An 18,786-nucleotide genomic window follows, 5' to 3' on the forward strand; every position below is an offset into this window, starting at 1 on the left:
AAACTGTTACCATGTCCCCTCTCAGTCTTCTCTTTTCCAGACTAAACAAACCCAGATTTTTCAATCTTCCCTCACAGGTCATGTTTTCTAGACCTTTCATCATTAGGCAGGAAATGAAAACAATACCATACCCAATCTTTCCAACTCCTTCACCACACAAATGGTCAGAACAGCCGTAAACCTGGGGTATGTATTTCCTCTCTGTCCATCACAGTGTGGCAAGGCTGCTCCTGGTTAACATAATCCACTGAGTTGACTGATAGATGCTCTTCCCTTGTGCACACAGGACGGCAAGGCATTGCACTCCTTGTCCTGGCTGGCTGCTCTCTGCTGTTTCCACTCTTCCTGGGAAGCGTGCTCTCTAACAAAGGAGTGCCATAGTGACACCTTACCCAGAGCTTCCTTTAAGAGACTAAAGCAGAAAATGTTTTCAGCAGAAGTAAGCTAGCTGCACGTGTACCTCCACGATCAAGAGGTTTTTCCTTCCATGCTCTCCCAACCCCTGCCCTCGGTGCCTGAGGGGACTCGACAAAACTACATGTTGTAAACAACAAATCACCTGTTACCTTAGCACAGGCACAGAGCTGAACCTCTGGCCCCTCTGATTGGCTAATACCAGGGAACGGCTCCCGCCAAGCACTTAAATTTCATTAACTCTTTCCTTGCAAGATGCAAGCTTTGGAAAAAAAAATATCAGTGTGGAATTACGCCATGCCCCACTCAGGAGTTAATGCCAAGATTTTACAGAGTGATTCCGAGTGCCTATTTCTGGGGGGACTCAACCTGAGACCCCTTACAGGGGCTTGATTTTACGTGCTCACACACAGCCCCGGAAAATCAGGCAACCTAAACTCACTCCACGTTCAGAAAACCGGCCCCAAACCCACATAATCTATCGCCCACATATGAGCCACTCCCCTTCTCCCCCTCCCCCTCTCAATGTTACCATATACTCCAGCTGGTCCAATAAAAGATGTCTCTCTAACATCCTGGGACCAACAGGGCTACAACACTGCATATATACTCCAGTGGCAGACCCACCAGAAAGGAAGAAAGATGGCTGAAATAATTTTGGTCACTCATTAATGGATAGTGTAAAAGTACCATTACTTAATTTGGCAGAAAATTTTCAGTTATGCTTAAAAAGATAATTAATTGAGGTACTTAAAATCATCAGACGAGCTTTCTAATCTTAATGGGCCCCAATTTTCAAACTCGAGCACCTACTAAAGTTTGCAGGCACCTTCTGTAAGTTCTGATTTTGAAGCAGCCTAAAGATACATAACTTTAAAACTGCCTAATTTTATCTTCTGTGTGACTTCATTAAAGAAAAAAAAGTCTCATTACAATCTACAAATTAAACCCCAGTCTGACATTTGAGGAATAATATATTTTCCTCATACTCAAATAACTGAAAACAGCTCCGTCGATTTAGCTCACACTTATTACCTAGAAAAAATCCCACCCTTTGGGCATTGACTAAGTGTAGAATAATTCAACCCAAAAAGGAATTTTGAGAAAGTTATGAACAACTGGGGGAGGGGGAAAAAAGAGTTCAAATAAAAATGGGAACTTATCCTCATTTATATTGACCACTTGCTATATTGACCATTTGCTCAGTTTATGGGCAAATGTAGGGCTAGTGATAGCTCTTCCTTTAGGCATGCATAGAGAATGTGCAAACGGGTGACAACTTTCAAAGTGCTGGGATTTCCTTCACCAATCACAAGGAGGTTTGTTTTAGCTGGAAGTGACTGGGCAACCCTTTAAGCAAAATAACAAAAACAACACACACACACACAGACACACAACCCCCAAACAAACAAATTCCCTTCTTCAAACTGGCCATCTTTGATTGCAACTGGCTAAGAAAGTTTAAAACACAGGGTTCTCTTCTGGAACCCCTCGAGATGGTCAAAGATGGAGAGAGAAGAGAGAGACCATCTCTGAAAGAACACAAAATAGATGGAAAACAGCAGCTTCACTGTATGACCATTTGCAATGACAGAAACACTGATCATAGAATCATAGAAATGTAGGGCTCGAAGGGACCCCACGAAGTCATAACATCCAGCCCCCTGTGCTGAGGCAGGACCAAATAAACCTAGACCGTCCCTGACTGGTGTTTGTCTAACCTGTTCTTAAAAACCTCCAGTGACGGGGATTCCACAACCTCCCTTGGAAGCCTATTACAGAGCTTAACATCCCTTAAAGTTAGATTGTTTCCTAATATCTAACCGAAATCTCTTCTGCAGGTTAAGATGATTACTTCTTACCCTACCTTCAATGAACACAGACAACAATTCATAGCCGTCCTCTTTATAACAAGCTTATCAAGTCCCCCCTCAGTCTTCTTTTCTCAAGATTAAATATGCCCAGCATGTTTTTTTTAACCTTTCCTCATAGGTGACCTTTTCTAAACCTTTTATCATTTTTGTTGCTCTCCTCTGGACTCTCTCCAATTTCTCGACATCTTTCCTAAAGCCTGGGGCCAAGAACTGGACACAGTACTCCATCTGAGGCCTCACCAGTTCCAAGGAGAGCGGGACAATTACCCTCTGTGTTTGTCACATGACATTCCTGTTAATATACATCACATTGTTGACTCGTATTCAATTTGTGGTCCACAATAACCCCCAGGTCCTTTTTGGCAGCGCTACTGCCTACCTCGTTATTCCCATTGTGTAGTTGTGCATTTGCATTTTTTTTTAAGTGTAGTGCATTGCATTTGTCATTACTGAATTAAATCTTGTTGATTTCAGACCAAAATGTCTCCAATTTGTCAAGGTCATTTTGAACTCTAATCCTGTCCTCCAAAGTGCTAGCAATCCCTCCCAACTTGTGGGGAGCCACAAATTTTATAAAGTGCACTCTTCACTCCATTATCCAAGTCATTAATGAAAATATTGACTAGTATTGGACCCAGGACAGACCCCTGTGGGGCCCCACTACATAGGTCTTCCCAGTTTGACAGCAAACCATTGATAACTACTCTGAGTATGATTTTTCAACCAGTTGCGCACCCACCTTACAGTAATTTCATCAAGACCACATTTCCCTAGCTTGCTTATGAGCAAGTCATATGGGACTGTGTCAAAAGCTTTATTAAAATCAAAATATAGCACATCTATAGCTTCCTCCTCATCCACTAGGTCAGCAACTACGTTAGTGTGGCATGATTTGTTCTTGACAAATCCATCTTTACTATTATTTATAACCCTATTATCATCTAGGTGCTTACAAATAGATTGATTAATTTGTTCCAGTATCTTTTCAGGTACAAAAGATCATCTGACCATAGGTGCTGGAACTAAGGGTGCTGCTGTGCCCCCCAGCTTGAAGTGGTTTCCATTATATACAGGATTTACAGTTTAGTTCAATGGCTCTCAGCACCCACACTATACAAATTGTTCCAGCATCCTGCATCTGACTGTGCTATAATTCCTCAGGTCCTCTTTTTATCTGCTTTTTAAAGATAGACAAACATAGTACCTTTCTCCAGTCATCTGGGACCTCCTCCATGAGTCTCGCCGATAATAGCTAATGGTTCCGAGATTGTTTCTGCTACTTCTTTAAGTACCTCAGGGTGCATTTCATCAAGCCCTGCCAATTTGAGTACATCTAACTTATCTAAATATTCTTTCACCTGTTCTTTCCCAATTTCAGCTTGAGTTCCTTCCTCTCATTATTAATATTAATTGTGTTAAGTATCCGGTCACAATTTACCTTTTTAGTGAACACAGAGGCAAAACAGGCATGAAGCACCTCAGCCTTCTTGATGTTGTCCATTATTAGTGGTCCTTCCCTGCTAAATAATGGACCTACACTTTCCTTTGTCTTTCTCTTGCTCCTAATGTATTTATAAAACCTCTTTTTATTATCTTTTATGTCCCATGCTAAATGTAACTTATTTTGTGCCCTAGCCTTTCTGATGCTATTCCTACATGCTTGTGCTGTTTTTTTGTACTCATCCTTCACAATTTCTCCATTCTTCCACTTTCTGTAGGATTCCTTTGATTTTCACGTCATTAACAAGCTCCTAATGGAGCCATAGTGGCCTCTTCCTATTCTTCCTATCTTTCCTCACATCAGGCTAGTTTGCTGTTGCGCCTTTAATATTATCTCTGAGAAGCTGCCAGCTCTCTTTTTTTTCCTTAGATTTTCTTCCTATGGGACCTTACCTACCACTCCTCAGAGTTTGATAAAGGCTGCTTTTCTGAAGTCCATTGTCCTTATTCTGCTGCTCTTACCCCCTTTCCTTGGAATCATGAAATCTGTATTTCATGATCTACTTTTGCTTTCAACCTTTAGATTCACACCTAATTCCTCCCTGTTGGTCAGAATCAAGTCTAACATGGCTGCCCTCTGGTTACTTGCGCCACGCTCTGAAACAAAAAGTTGTCCCCAAGGCATTCCAAGAACTTACTGGACATTGTGTGTTTTGCCATGTTGCTTTTCCAACAGGTGTCTAGGGCGTTGAAGTCCCCCATTACTACCTGGTCTTGTGTTTGGGCTATTCCTGTTCTTTGGTCTAGTAATGTCCCAGTCACCTTCTTTTCAATGGCTCTGATAGCTCAACGACACACAGGCATCCCCACATTCCTGCTGTGTGTAGCGTGTGCGTAGGTGTGAATACCTCCCCTCATTCTGCTGCACAGGCCCTCGCAGGACCTATAAAGCCCTACAACGAATTCATACAGAAATCGCGACCTAAAGGGCTGACGGAAGGCCCATTATTTATTGCCATGTGTTACTGACCTATAACCTGCAAGTGCTGGAGTGAAGCTGTTTACAAACTACCCTGCTAAAGCTGATAGCAACAGCAGCAACTCTCCTGGGAGACAGCACATGGGCCACTTTTACTTCTCTATATTTATTTGTAGAGGTGAATCCAGGGTCAAGTTTGGGCCCAATTTATCTTCCTGAATAAAACACGACCTGATAAAATAGTCACTCTCTGCAAGAGATGTGCCAAAGAGCGGCACCTAGCGTAATGGCAAGTTCTGGCCTCACTCATGGATGCCGGAGATGTCACAAAGGCTGTGTCATGGCATACTGACAACACCAAGAAGTCACAATGCAAAAGTGGCTGAAGTGGAGTCATCAGTCCCTTTCCTCAAAGCTAAAGCCAGTCCAGAATTCAAGGAGACACTAGACAGCAGCAAGTATCCCAGTGACGGTCTGGGAGCAAGTGAGCCAGAAAGGACCAAAGGGTTTATGTCCGGTCGCTTCAATAAAGAATCTTTTATATTCATTTCAACTGAGTCCTGCCTCTTTTCTAACCTGCACCAAAGACTAGTGATGTGCTGGCTTCGTCCAGCAGGATAGACATGTGGCAACTCTGTGTATGAACTGAAAGCTACTTCGTACACACGAATACAGTGAGTGTCTGCTGAATACAGACACTGATATTGCTGATTATTGCTGATATCAGCTATATTCAGCTGATAACCTGAATACAGTGAGTGTCTGCTATGTTGCAACCTCTTTAAGATGTATTTCTACCAAAGGTGCACTATGCACTTTCATAAAAAGAAAAGGAGGACTTGTGGCACCTTAGAGACTAACCACTTTCATGCATCTCTTGGCAGTTTTCTTCATTTTTTTTTGACTAACTAGTAAACCCCTTCATTAGGTTATTTCCCTACCACCTACTTTCCATTACAGCCCCACTGTTTTCAGAGTCATACCGTCAACGTCTCGTCGGATACAACTGCCACCCAAACGTTAGTACACAAAGGTGGAAACTTGCCCTGGATCTATGGTACTCCTGGCAGTAATAATACTCACAGTTTTTGCTTAGAATCATTGAAGATTAGGGTTGGAAGAGACCTCAGGAGGTCATCTAGTCCAACCCCCTGCTCAAAGCGGGACCAATCCCCAACTAAATCATCCCAGCCAGGGCTTCTGCTCTTACAGCAAGTATAAGGCACATTTGTTATTTGTTCAAGATGGGTTTTATGCCTCAAGTTCAACACACCTGCGGCAATGGCACTTGTATCAAAGAGGGGTGTGAACTCCAGTGTCCGAGCCAAATCTCAGTGATGGGAACAACGTTCTGCCAAATCCCTCTGCAACCACACTTGGGCATGGCACTCTTCTTTCCTCACTCCCTTTCCTAACCTCTTGGGTAATGTTGGTGTTATACTGTTAACTAGATACTGCCCTACCTTCTTCTCTGCTGTGGTAGGTGGCGAGGGGCTGCAAGGGAGTCAGCTACGGCTCCCTGGTTCTCTGGCTGGCTCATTCTCAGCGTAGTTTAAAGCAGCCTGAGGGCTGCTCTAAACTACCCAAGGTCCTCCCACCAGCTGAGAACTACTGAAGCACTGTATTTCTCCAGCCTCTAGTAGACCTCCCATGCTGGGCTCAGGGGTTGGCACTGGAGCAGGCTATGTTGGTTCTACACCATTTGTGGACTTCCTACAGTTTTGTGCAACACAAGAGGACTGGAGAAGACTAGTCAATTTGCCCTGCTGTATTGTGCCCTCCGGTATGGCTGCTTTTCAGTGGTGAGTGAAGGGATTCCTGTGATGGATCAAATAAAGTTGGGAGGTCTTGATTTATGCAGATTAGTTAGAAAAACTGCTCGCTCTCTCAGGTATCTCTAAGGCACCTATTACCATTGTATCTAAGCACTAAACACAGCTAATTAACACTAAGCACATCCCCAGGTGCTCTTATCTCTCGGCCTCGCCTCAGTTCCAGAATGTTATTCTCCCCTCCCCCCTTTGTCTTCTCTCTCTCTCTTCTTGCTCTCCTGTCTGTCCCTCAGGGTCCCCCATCGTGCACTAGCCCCTGGAAGGATTTTGGTACTGGAGGAAGGCTTAGCAAAATGAGATCATGCAATTTCATCACAAGAGAGTCAGGTTTGGGCTCACTGCAATCTCCTTTGGCAAGGCCAGGTACCTCCTGCTGAAAGTGCTATGGTGACTGTACTATCTGACTACCCTCTGGGGGCCCCCTGCCTCCTAGGAATATATTAACTAGTCCATTTCTGACTTCGAAGAGGAACAAACCTAGAGAACCAATCCCACACAGGAACACAGCTCATGTAGCATTGTGCTCTCAAATGCATTTCCTATTGGCATGAACATTACAAATCAAGGAAATCACCAGGTAAGGCAACATTAGTAACATTAGCGCTATTGTAATAATAGCAAGTAATGGGGTGTAAGATGCACATTGGTAGTGGGGGTAAGTTTAAGGAAATCTAAGGGAGTCTAAATGAATCTAAGGTGATGCAATATATACCCAAGGGGGCAGAAGAAAGGTGTAAACTACATTAAATTAGGTTCACCTAAAGGATATTGATACACTGAAGAGGGTTCAGGGTTCAGAGAAGAGCCACAAGGATTATTAAACGATTAGAAAACATGCCTTATAGTGATAGACTCAAGGAGATCAATCGATTTACCTTAAAGAGAAGGTTAAGGGGTGATTGATTACAGTCTATAAGTACCTCCATGAGGAACAAATATTTAAAAATGGGCTCTTCAGGCCAGCAGAGAAAGGTAGTACCCAATCCAATGGCTGTGAGTTGGAGCTAGACAAATTCAGACTGGAAATAAGGCGTACATTTTTGACAGTGAGCGTAGTTAACCTTTGGAACAATTTACAAAGGGTTGTGATGGATTCTCCGTCACCAACAATTTTAAAATCCAGACTGGATGTTTTTCTAGAAGATCTGCTCTAGGAATTATTTTGGGGACGTTCTATGGCCTGTTTTACAGAGGAGGTCAGACTAGATGATCACAATGGTCCCTTCTGACCTTGGAATTTATGAATTTAGTCCTTACACTTTAGGAGTACAACATTTTAAAAGAAACGATTATTCCATATATTGCTGGAATATGTGGAAACTCTAAAATCTTGATAACGTGAGCAGAACACTTAGCCTGTGCGCATGCTGTTGCTGTGCGCTGTCAAATAGCTAAAAGAAAAGGAGGACTTGTGGCACCTTAGAGACTAGCCAATTTATCTGAGCATGAGCTTTCGTGAGCTACAGCTCACTTCATCGGATGCATTCCACCTCAGGGGCAGTTGCATTTCAGTGAAAGGTGAAGTAATTGTCCTGTAGGTTCCTTACTTATTCAAACCCATGGGGTATCCTGTGGCTTTTTGAAGCTCTCTGAGATCCTCAGATAAAAGGCATTATGGAAGTGCAAAGTATCCATTCCTTTAATAAACATGATTTCAAAGCTTTCCAGGCTTAATTGTGACAGCAGTTAATATATAGGTGTAGCGGCTTTAGGAACACACTCATTTCTCTCCTCAGGATTTCCATCGTGTCTTAGTGCTCTCCATCTATAAATAAGTCATAGAGGAAGATGCTTCAGAGAACACAGGAGACAGCATGGGAAAACCCTTTTCCCCAGGCTCCATGCCCACGTGGTTGAAAGACAAACTTTTGAACTCTGAGTGGAAGGATTCTGAGCGTTCCCAGCACCAAGTTTCTCAGCAAGTCTTTGATCGCTTGATGGATATACCCTTTCCCACAGTTGCACTGACTGCGCTCATTCAGACCCTGCTTCCCATTCACGAGAAATCTCATGGAGTGGGTGGGTTTTTTAGGTCAAACAGTTCCAGACTCAGCGAGTTAAGATTAAAAAGCTCCCCATCTCGTTCTTTTCCTGGAAGGTCAATTTGCACTGCTGGCAACATAGTCCCAGTTTCAGCAAAGGCAAACCCAGACCTGAAGCTAGGTTTCGGAAGAGGACTCTTTCATCTAAGCAATGACACGCTCATGGATTTGAACTTGTGGAGCCGAGAGGCTAGCCAGCAAGAAGTGACAGCTAAAGGGCAAAGCTGCGACACCTCTTAGGGATTCATAAAGCTGCCTTCACGTTGTTCCTATGAAATAGAAATAAAAGCTCTCTGCAGCGAAGAGGTTTACATTGTACAAGAGCATTGTTTTTAAACACAACTTGCCGGTATTGATCCTCCCAAGATGCTGTCAGGTCCCTCCCTTCCTCTCCCCTCCCCGGGGCCTTGTTTACATGATGATTAGTTGGGAAGAGCATAAGCTAGAATCCCTGCCACGTCAGTTCCCAGAAGCCCTTTAATGAGAGAGGCTTTTGCCTCATCCCCAGCCCATTAGATCATCCACCTAAGGCCTGGTCTCCACTTAACTGAGACCGAACTAGCCATGTTCCTCAGGGCTGTGAAAAAAGTTTACACTTCCGAGCGCTGTAGTTAGGCCAGCCGAGCCCTTGGTGTGGGTGTGGCTAGGTCGATGGGAGGGAACCCCCGCTCGGGGAGGGGGACTAACTGCACCGAAGGCAAACCCTTGTGCGAGCGCAGGAAGTGCCCACGCCGTGGCACCGCAGCGGCATAGCTGCAGTGTTGTCCCTGCCGGTCACAGTGTAGACACAGCACAGGCAGCGAGGAGAGAAAACACCACACACCGATATGCTGCTTGAAGGAACGCAACTGCGCGAGTTGCTCTTCAGCGCTAGGGGGAAATTGTCCCCGTGCTACAGGAGAACGGGCCCGCAGCCAATCCAAGAACGAGGCGAAGTAGTCTCTGCATTTCCGCTGTCTCGACAGGCTCGATCCTGCAAGGTGCTGTGTGCTCTGCCCCTGACCCAGCAACACACTCAAGCTCATGCTCAACTATAAGCATTTGACTCGTGCCACTGACTTCGGTGGGGGGTTTGGATCAGGCCCTCAGTCTGGATTAAATAAGAACCGATTCCCCACTTTCTTTTTGACCGAGACAGTTAAACCCTCACCATGTCACCAGAGCGCCTTTGCCCAACATGTCAGCCGAGCCTCTTTGGTGAAGAGGCTGGGAATTACGGTTCGCATTACTATTTGTATTGAAGTAGTGCCCAGGAACCCCAGTCATGCACCAGGACCCCATTGTGCTAGGTGCTGTACATACGCAGAACAAAGACAGTCCTTGCCCCAAAGAGCTTACCATTTCTAATCCCCCTTGCTGCCTCCAAAAAAGAAGCATCTCTCATTCTCGTGCCCGCTGCCCTTCCTGGGAGAAGCAGAGGTGTCAAAACACCAGCAGACAAACTTACCTCACTTTGCTTCCAGCCCAGCCAGAAGCATCACACGACATTCTTCCCAATTTTGCAAACTCAAGAAGTTTGGCAAAGCCTTTGACAAGCATCCAACCTTTTGGGTGCTCATCTGATTTGAGCTACGCTACAAAGACAAGCCATGTCAGGGAATCTGGTTATACGTGTGGTCCCAAGTTATAGTATAGCCTTGCCTCCGCATGTTTTCCTATCAGGCTTTAGCCTTGACGCTTTCCTGGTACCATCGTGCAGCATGATGCATTCCAATTGTTATCTGTATCAGAGTAGCACAATGTAACTCTCTTGTTCTAGAGTTCTGGAAAACTTTCTGGGATAGCCAGTTTAACCCTTTTATATCAGACTGATTTGTGCATCCTCCTGCTTTGATAATTATACCTGACTGCTCACCACATCCAGAGGGACATTCCCAAATCAGACGTTTACAGGAGTAAGATCTCTCTCTAGCAAAGTCACAGCAAGTTCTCTCAGGGCATTCCATGCCCAGGCAGGTGAACCAGGTTCTAAGTTGCTCTAATGGGCCTTCTTACAAGCTGTTACATTCTTCATCTGCAGCCTCCTGGTTCTCAGAAAGGTGAGACATTCTTTCCTACTTTTTATAGTTAGCATGGCAACTTCCACCTTCTCTCCATGTGTGTGTGTGTGTATATATATATATATTCTTATTATATGTTCCATTCTATGCATCCGATGAAGTGAGCTGTAGCCCACAAAAGCTTATGCTCAGATAAATTTGTTAGTCTCTAAGGTGCCACAAGTACTCCTGTTCTTTTTGTGGATACAGACTAACACGGCTGCTACTCTAAACCTTTCCTACCTGGGAAATCATTAAAGAAATTCTGATCCTTAAGACTAAAAGCCCCATCATGAACTGCAGTATGGCACCACCCACGCTGATCACACTCTATAGGGTGAAGTCATCCTGACACTACAGAGAGTAAGACAGAGTTTGCCTCCTTCTATGCCTATTCTCTGTCCATTCAAACTAAGGCAACAAACTCTTTCTGAACTACATATGAGTGGGGAGTAGAAGCCATTCATAAGTGCATGACCACTACATGCATATGCAAAGAAGGGGGTGAGTTTCAATTCAAATAGCTTGGCTGTGAATTATTGAATAGTGAAGAACAGGTTTAAGTGCAGTAGTTTGCAGCTTTGGATGGAAGGAAAAATAGTACCTGCATCTTAAATACAGAAAAGCTCCTTTCTCTGTTCAAGGAATATCCAGGACTGCCTGCTACAGGAGGGCGATACAACTACTTTGGGTCAGAGTAACTAGAGCTGGATGAAATGTTTCGGCAGAAATTTTTTCAAAAGAAACTTTTCAATGTCAAACTGGAAAAAAGTTTTCAGAATTAAAAAAACCCTGAAAAACGAACAAAAAGAAGTTACGTTTTTGGAAAGCAAAAAAAATTTTTTTTGTGGGAGTGGGATCCCCTCTGATCCCACTGAGGGTTACCAAAAGAAACTACACCATTTGCTCAAGAAACTCCCTGAAAAAGCACAAGAACAATTCCGCACAGACACACCCCTGGAACCCCGACCTGGGGTATTCTATCTGCTACCCAAGATCCATAAACCTGGAAATCCTGGACACCCCATCATCTCAGGCATTGGCACCCCTGACAGCAGGATTGTCTGGCTATGTAGACTCCCTCCTCAGGCCTTACGCTACCGGCACTCCCAGCTATCTTTGAGACACCATTGACTTCCTGAGGAAACTACAATCCATCGGTGATCTTCCTGATAACACCATCCTGGCCACTATGGATGTAGAAGCCCTCTACACCAACATTCCACACAAAGATGGATGACAAGCCGTCAGGAACACTATCCCCGATAATGTCATGGCAAACCTGGTGGCTGAACTTTGTGACTTTGTCCTCACCCATAACTATTTCACATTTGGGGACAATATATACCTTCAAATCAGCGGCACTGCTATGGGTACCCGCATGGCCCCACAGTATGCCAACATTTTTATGGCTGATTTAGAACAACGCTTCCTCAGCTCTCGTCCCCTAATGCCCCTACTCTACTTGCACTACATTGATATCTTCATCATCTGGACCCACGGAAAAGCAGCCCTTGAGGAATTCCACCATGATTTCAACAATGTCCATCCCACCATCAACCTCAGCCTGGACCAGTCCACACAAGAGATCCACTTCCTGGACACTATGGTGCTAATAAGCGATGGTCACATAAACACCACCCTATACCAGAAACCTACTGACCGCTATTCCTACCCACATGCCTCCAGCTTTCATCCAGACCACACCACATGATCCATTGTCTACAGCCAAGCTCTACGATACAACCGCATTTGTTCCAACCCCTCAGACAGAGACAAACACCTACGAGATCTCTATCAAGCATTCTTACAACTACAATACCCACCTGCTGAAGTGAAGAAACAGATTGACAGAGCCAGAAGAGTACCCAGAAGTCACCTACTACAGGACAGGCCCAAAAAAGAAAATAACAGAACGCCACTAGCCATCACCTTCAGCCCCCAACTAAAACCTCTCCAACGCATCATCAAGGATCTACAACCTATCCTGAAGGACGAACCATCACTCTCACAGATCTTGGGAGACAGGCCAGTTCTTGCCTACAGACAGCCTCCCAACCAGAAGCAAATACTCACCAGCAACCACACAACAGAATCACTAACCCAGGAACCTATCCTTGCAACAAAGCCCGTTGCCAACTATGCCAACATATCTATTCAGGGGACTCCATCATAGAGCCTAATCACATCAGCCACACTATCAGAGGCTCATTCACCTGCACATCTACCAATGTGATATATGCCATCATGTGCCAGCAATGCCCCTCTGCCATGTACATTGGCCAAACTGGACAGTCTCTACGTAAAAGAATAAATGGACACAAATCAGACGTCAAGAATTATAACATTCAAAAACCAGTCGGAGAACACTTCAATCTCTTTGGTCACTCAATTACAGACCTAAAAGTGGCAATTCTTCAACAAAAAAACTTCAAAAACAGACTCCAATGAGAGACTGCTGAATTGGAATTAATTTGCAAACTGGATACAATTAACTTAGGCTTGAATAAAGACTGGGAGTGGATGTGTCATTACACAAAGTAAAACTATTTCCCCATGTTTATTTCCTCAGACGTTCTTGTCAACTGCTGGAAATGGCCCACCTTGATTATCACTACAAAAGTTTTTTCCCTCCCCGCTCTCCTGCTGGTAATAGCTCACCTTAAATGATCACTCTCCTTACAGTGTGTACGGTAACACCCATTGTTTCATGTTCTCTGTGTATATAAATCTCCCCACTGTATTTTCCACTGCATCCGATGAAGTGAGCTGTAGCTCACGAAAGCTTATGCGCAAATAAATTTGTTCGTCTCTAAGGTGCCACAAGTCCTCCTTTTCTTTTTGCGTATACAGCACTTGCTATTCTGGGCTTTTTCTCCTTGTAGGAAAGCCCTAAGGCAGACAGAGGTTAAGTGCTTGCTCAAGAACACACAGCAAATCTATAGTACAGATGAGACCCCAAGTGTCCCAATTCCCAGGCTTGAAGTCTAACTACTCACCAGCATTCCTTCCTTAAAAGCTTTGTGTAGTAAATGTTCAACAGAAAAATTCTTGGAAGTAGCAAGGGTCCCTTCCCCCCACCTCTATCAAAGATCCTTTGTTGAAAGTTTTTCAAAACCATTAGAACCAGGAAGACCCCCTCAAACACATACTCATTGAAAGTGACGGCCCCTGGCCGGAAGATCTTACTTTCTAAATAGACAAGAGAAAGGTCCGTCTGGAATTTCACTGCTTCACAGCCCTGCCCCACACAGCTACGGACAGAAGTCTGTGGTGTAGATCTGGCCTCAGGACACTCCTGCTTCCAGAGAGATAAAGCTTTACATTATCTGGTCTTAGGCGTGGCCTACGCTCAGGTTTTGTACTGCTGTAACTTTTTTGGCTAGAGATGTGATTTTTAACTGGAATAGCTATAAACCCCTTATCATGGACCCATATATACCAGTATAAAGGTGCCTTACATCAGTATAGCTTAGTCCTCTTCCCACACAGGAATACACACTTTTATACCGGTATAACCACATTCATGCTAAGGGCTTATTCTGCTTTTAACACATCAGCATAACTACAGCAGTACAACTTTGTGTTCAGACAAGCCTTTTGATTCTACTCCCAGCACAAAAGAAAAGACCTGATGGTCATTTACACTAAAGTCAGTTTACACAGTGGGGTGGGAGGAGGTATTTTTTCATATTCTCTGTGTGTATATAAAGTCGGCTGCAGTTTCCACGGTATGCATCCGATGAAGTGAGGTGTAGCTCACGAAAGCTCATGCTCAAATAAATTGGTTAGTCTCTAAGGTGCCACAAGTACTCCTTTTCTTTTTGCTCAAGTTGTAGAAAGGGGCCCTCGGCCTTGTCGACCCACAAGTCATCCCGCTCTAGTTATACCAGTGGGTTCAGCCCCCGTGTGGACACAATTATCCTGCTATAAAAGTGTTTATACTGGGATAGTTTACTCCCATACAGGAAGGGGAACAAGCTAGTCACATTTAAGGCATCTTTACAGTGATGTAACTTCTTTCACACAAGGGGTATTCAGTACAACTGTTTGGGTAAAACACACCCCTAGCTGAAGCACTTATCCCAGTACAAGTTGTGCGTGTAGACCAGGCCTTAGTGTAAATGATAACGAGGCCCCCGAGTGTCCAGCAGTAGGGTAATAAAAGCAGTGTATATCCACTGTAATGCGCAGAATTTATTTTTTGGCCAGGCAATCTAGGTCAGGTTTTAGTTACAGAAAGATAACTTGTGGTGGGTGCGCTGCGAAACTTCTGGCACCATCAGTCTGTTTCTAGAGTTCTGCTCATCATAACTTTTCTTCAGCAACAGGGGGAAGAAACATTAAATCCCTCGTTTTCCCCTTCAACGTATTAGCAAAAAAATCCATCCCCACTGTGAGATCAGGGTTTCCACTTCTTATTTATCAACCACGGGAAATGCCTCCATGCGGACTCCATTAAGGAGGAGAGAACCAGCCTGGATTAAATTAAAATTGACCAATATTTTCACGCAAAATGTATGTAAGATCTGAAGAAGTTCAAGGAGCATCTTTTTGTTCTATTGTTCCTGCCACATTTCCCTGTTCCCTGATGTTGGCTGGGATTGGAAGTACCAAAAGCCCACAAGAGGGGCTGTTCTGGTGACGTTCCAGACTCGGCCTCAGCACCGCATCTCTTGAGAAAACCTGATCTCACCAGACTTCCTGTCCAATTGCCAGCCCAGAGATTCTTGGACAAGCCTCCAGCTTTGGGATATCTATCTGGAAAAAATGGAGCCAACCTCCCCGAGTCAGACTGGAGGGAAACAGAGGGATGGTTCTCTAATCCAGCACTCCCCACAATCCCAAAGGACCCTGGCTATTTCCGCTAACAAAAAATCAGCAGCAAAACAGTTGATGGTAAACTTTAAATTGCCCTCACTGGTCTTCAGCCATAACAACCCCTTTGCTTCTTTGGAGGCACCTCACTTCAAGCTACCATTTGTCTGAGAAGTGATAGGTTAGCATACAGCCAAGCACCAGCACTGTCCAGCTCCGGGGACTTCCTAGACTTTTGCTATGTAGCAGCAAAATAAAAGCTTTACTGCAATTTTTACCCTCTTTCATAGAAACTATACTCCAGACCACCTTTCAGAATAAGGTCTCATTCCTGCCAAACCTCCATACCTGGAGCTGCCTGGACTTTAACCGGAGTGCTGAGCTTAGAGGATTTGTAGAATTGGATCCTTAAGTGATACATAATAGCAGCCGGAGAGAGAACCTGAGTGGCTTGGACCTGGGGTGGGGGAAGTGGAGAGGATGTTTTCAGATGCAACCTGAAAAGAGATAGAGAGAGGATGGAAAGGCCAGAAAGGCTGTTCCGGACAAAAGTGCCCACGGAGCTAAAGGCTTTTGCACCAACAGTACAAATGCCAAGCGTGTGTGGAAGGGCCCTGAAGCAGGTGTGAGCACATGGACGTTTTAAAAAGAAATTTGGAGAGCTTTTGCCTTCAGACGCCCACACACTAAGGCCCCCATTCTGCAAACATTTACACACGTGAGTAGTCCCATTCACCCGCATAGGCTCAACACACACGAGCAGTCACATTGAACCCAATGCGAGTGCTCATGTGCATAAGTGTTTGCAAGACCAGGAACTAAGTGCACCCGAGTTAGCGCCATCCATATGAATTAAAGAATGTGCACGCAAACAAAAGACTCCTGCGGTCATGTTTTGTCTCTCTGTGACAAAAGCTACATGCATACAGAGTCCATTGCGTGGGTCTCCCCTAAACACAGAACAAAAGTCCAAGAGGTTACACTGGTGACAGAACACAGACAGAATTGCTCATACAAATGCATCATTAAAAAGGAACATATTCCCGTATGGCCAGCTGTGGTAAAAGACTTTCAAATAGTTCATTCATTTTCCTTCAGCCTCCCATCCACCCAACGTCCTTTCCTCCTTCACACCATTCCCTGATTACAAGGGCTCTCCCCGGCACCACTGAATTCAGGCCCAAAGCGAGCTCAGTGCTGTTCGGTCATGTAGGAAGATACAGTCCCTGCCCCAAGAGCTTACGATACACAAACCTCTTTATGGATAAGACACTCTGTCCTGCTCACGCTCAGCTCCTTTCCTCGACCACTGAAGAAAGTCTGGTAGCCCCTGCCTCCTTTAATAAGCAGAACAGCAGTGTAAGCTGGGGCCCTCAGTCACCAACCTGGGAAAACTGGTCAGGTCAGTTCCTAGCCCTTATACCAAAGCTCGATTTTCGGTTTTCTGTGACTAGAAAGTTGGCAACCCTAGGCCCACAGGGTCTCACCACCTCATAGTTCTCTGCTACAGGTACACGAACGTGTCCTCCCAGCCCTCTTGGGCCCAGGCTTTCCCTTTTACATCTTCCAGCCCCAAGCACCTCATGCTGCCCAGCTGGGTTGGATTTCCCAGCACCTATCTGCTTGCTCGTCTCGTCTTCAGAACAGAGCTGGCTGCTCCCTAGCTCACCCGGCCCTTAGAGAGGCAGACGGCCCTGTTACAGGGAGTCAGTGTTGTCCAGTGGTTAATGCATGGCATGCCAACCCAGAACTCTAAGATTCTATTCCCTGCTCTACCACTGACCCCCCCCCCCCGGCCAAATCACTTTCTCTTTGCCTCGGTTTCCCCTCCTAACCTTTGTGTCTTTAGTGCAAAGACCATTTCTCACTGTCTATACACTGAGTAGTACTTGGGGGCCCTGAACTTCAATAGGGCCTCTAGCTGCTATGGTATTCAATATTAATAAAATATAATAAGACATAATAAATGATTAGGGTTTGGGGTGAAAAAAGAAGGGGAGCTACCAGAAAATAATGGGGGTGGGAGAACTTGCTCAAGGGAACATGCCTTCAAAGACTCAGATAATAAATTATGATATAATAATGCATATCTATTAAAAATTATAATAACCATTTTATATACTCAATTATTAATATAAGCAGAAATCTATATTATAATCTAGTAACAATTAATAACAACACAGCCGTTGTCTTTTGTAATAGTCAGACCAGCATGGGCTTTGATGAATGATATGGAAGGGGACAGGGAGGTTCCTGGGCCCAGGGGAAGAAATCAGTTCAAGGTTTGCCTGAGTAACAAGTGAGACTTTGAGCTGACTCGTGATTAACTACCGCCCTCATCTCCATAACCACCCCCATCTCCACCTCTGCAAGAGAAGTTAATCCCAGGCTACAGAGAGATTTAGCCTAACATTTCCCAACTTGGCACTTAATTGTAGACACCTCCATAGGAGGGCTGATTTTCACACCACTGAGAGATTAGAACCTGGCCCTCATCTAGAGATTTATAATTAATTCAGCATTCGGTCGGACTGAAATGAAATCGCTGACTCTAAAAATCTCTGTCTGTGGTCATACTGATGTTTTAGCACTGGCGAGAACAACCATACCTGATTCTAAGGACAAAGGTTCTGATTCTGACCTCACAGTGGCTTTACACATCGGCTTCAATGGAGTTAATCCTGATTTACTCCAGTATGACGGAGAGAAAATTCAAGCCTTGATTTTAAAGATGAAACCTGCCAGAAGTGGATTTCAGCCCCTCCAACTCCAGGGCAAATCTCCTAGGGTTAAATCTGATGTCCGCCTGCATCCCATGTCCTACACTGACACTTTGGAAAATAAGCCATGGCCTCTCCATGGCCCAAACAGCTATGGAGCTTCTTCCCTTCTCCAGGAATATACAGATGTAGAAGTTTCCTTCTTCCATCTTTGTCAGAGCAGCATGGCCCAACATGCTTTGAGGAGCAACTGGCAACACATGGCCAATTGTCCCAGCAATACATCTACTAAGTATTTTCAAAATTCAGGTCCATTTCCCCCCTTCCAGTTAAGCCCAAAACACTTGAAATCTTTAATGCAGATTCAGCGTTTCAATCATGCACCCCTCTCCCCGCACCAAAAAAGAAAAACCCCAACGAAACAAATTGCCTTGGTGCCAATGCCCTCGACTGTTTACCCTGAGCGTATACAGAAATGAAATGGAACCTGTAGAATGCGGAGGATGATTCTCCATGGCCCTGTGTGGTCAGTTACGCCCGGGCACAAATCGTGCTGAATGGGAGGGAATGGCTAAGCAAGGAGCAGGTGAGCGCACCCTCTGTGGGTGCATAAGGCCCATAACCAAGG

General features: G+C 44.7%; 1 protein-coding gene across 8 annotated transcripts in view; it reads right to left on the reverse strand.

The window, feature by feature from the left end:
• The window catches only part of LZTS3 (leucine zipper tumor suppressor family member 3), a 134,251-nt gene that overhangs the window by 51,671 nt on the left and 63,794 nt on the right, over positions 1-18,786 (reverse strand). For 4 of the 8 annotated variants that reach the window (XM_073342960.1, XM_073342954.1, XM_073342959.1 and 1 more), the window contains exon 1: positions 132-712. The exons of 3 other annotated variants lie outside the window; for them this stretch is intronic. The gene's annotated coding sequence lies outside the window, so the exon portion shown is untranslated. Of the gene's footprint in view, positions 1-131; positions 713-16,692; positions 16,776-18,786 lie in introns of those variants that run through there. One more of the 8 variants, XM_073342956.1, reaches the window with a different exon arrangement.

Source organism: Lepidochelys kempii, chromosome 4 (assembly GCF_965140265.1).
Source record: "Lepidochelys kempii isolate rLepKem1 chromosome 4, rLepKem1.hap2, whole genome shotgun sequence".
Classification (NCBI taxonomy): Eukaryota; Metazoa; Chordata; order Testudines; family Cheloniidae; genus Lepidochelys; species Lepidochelys kempii.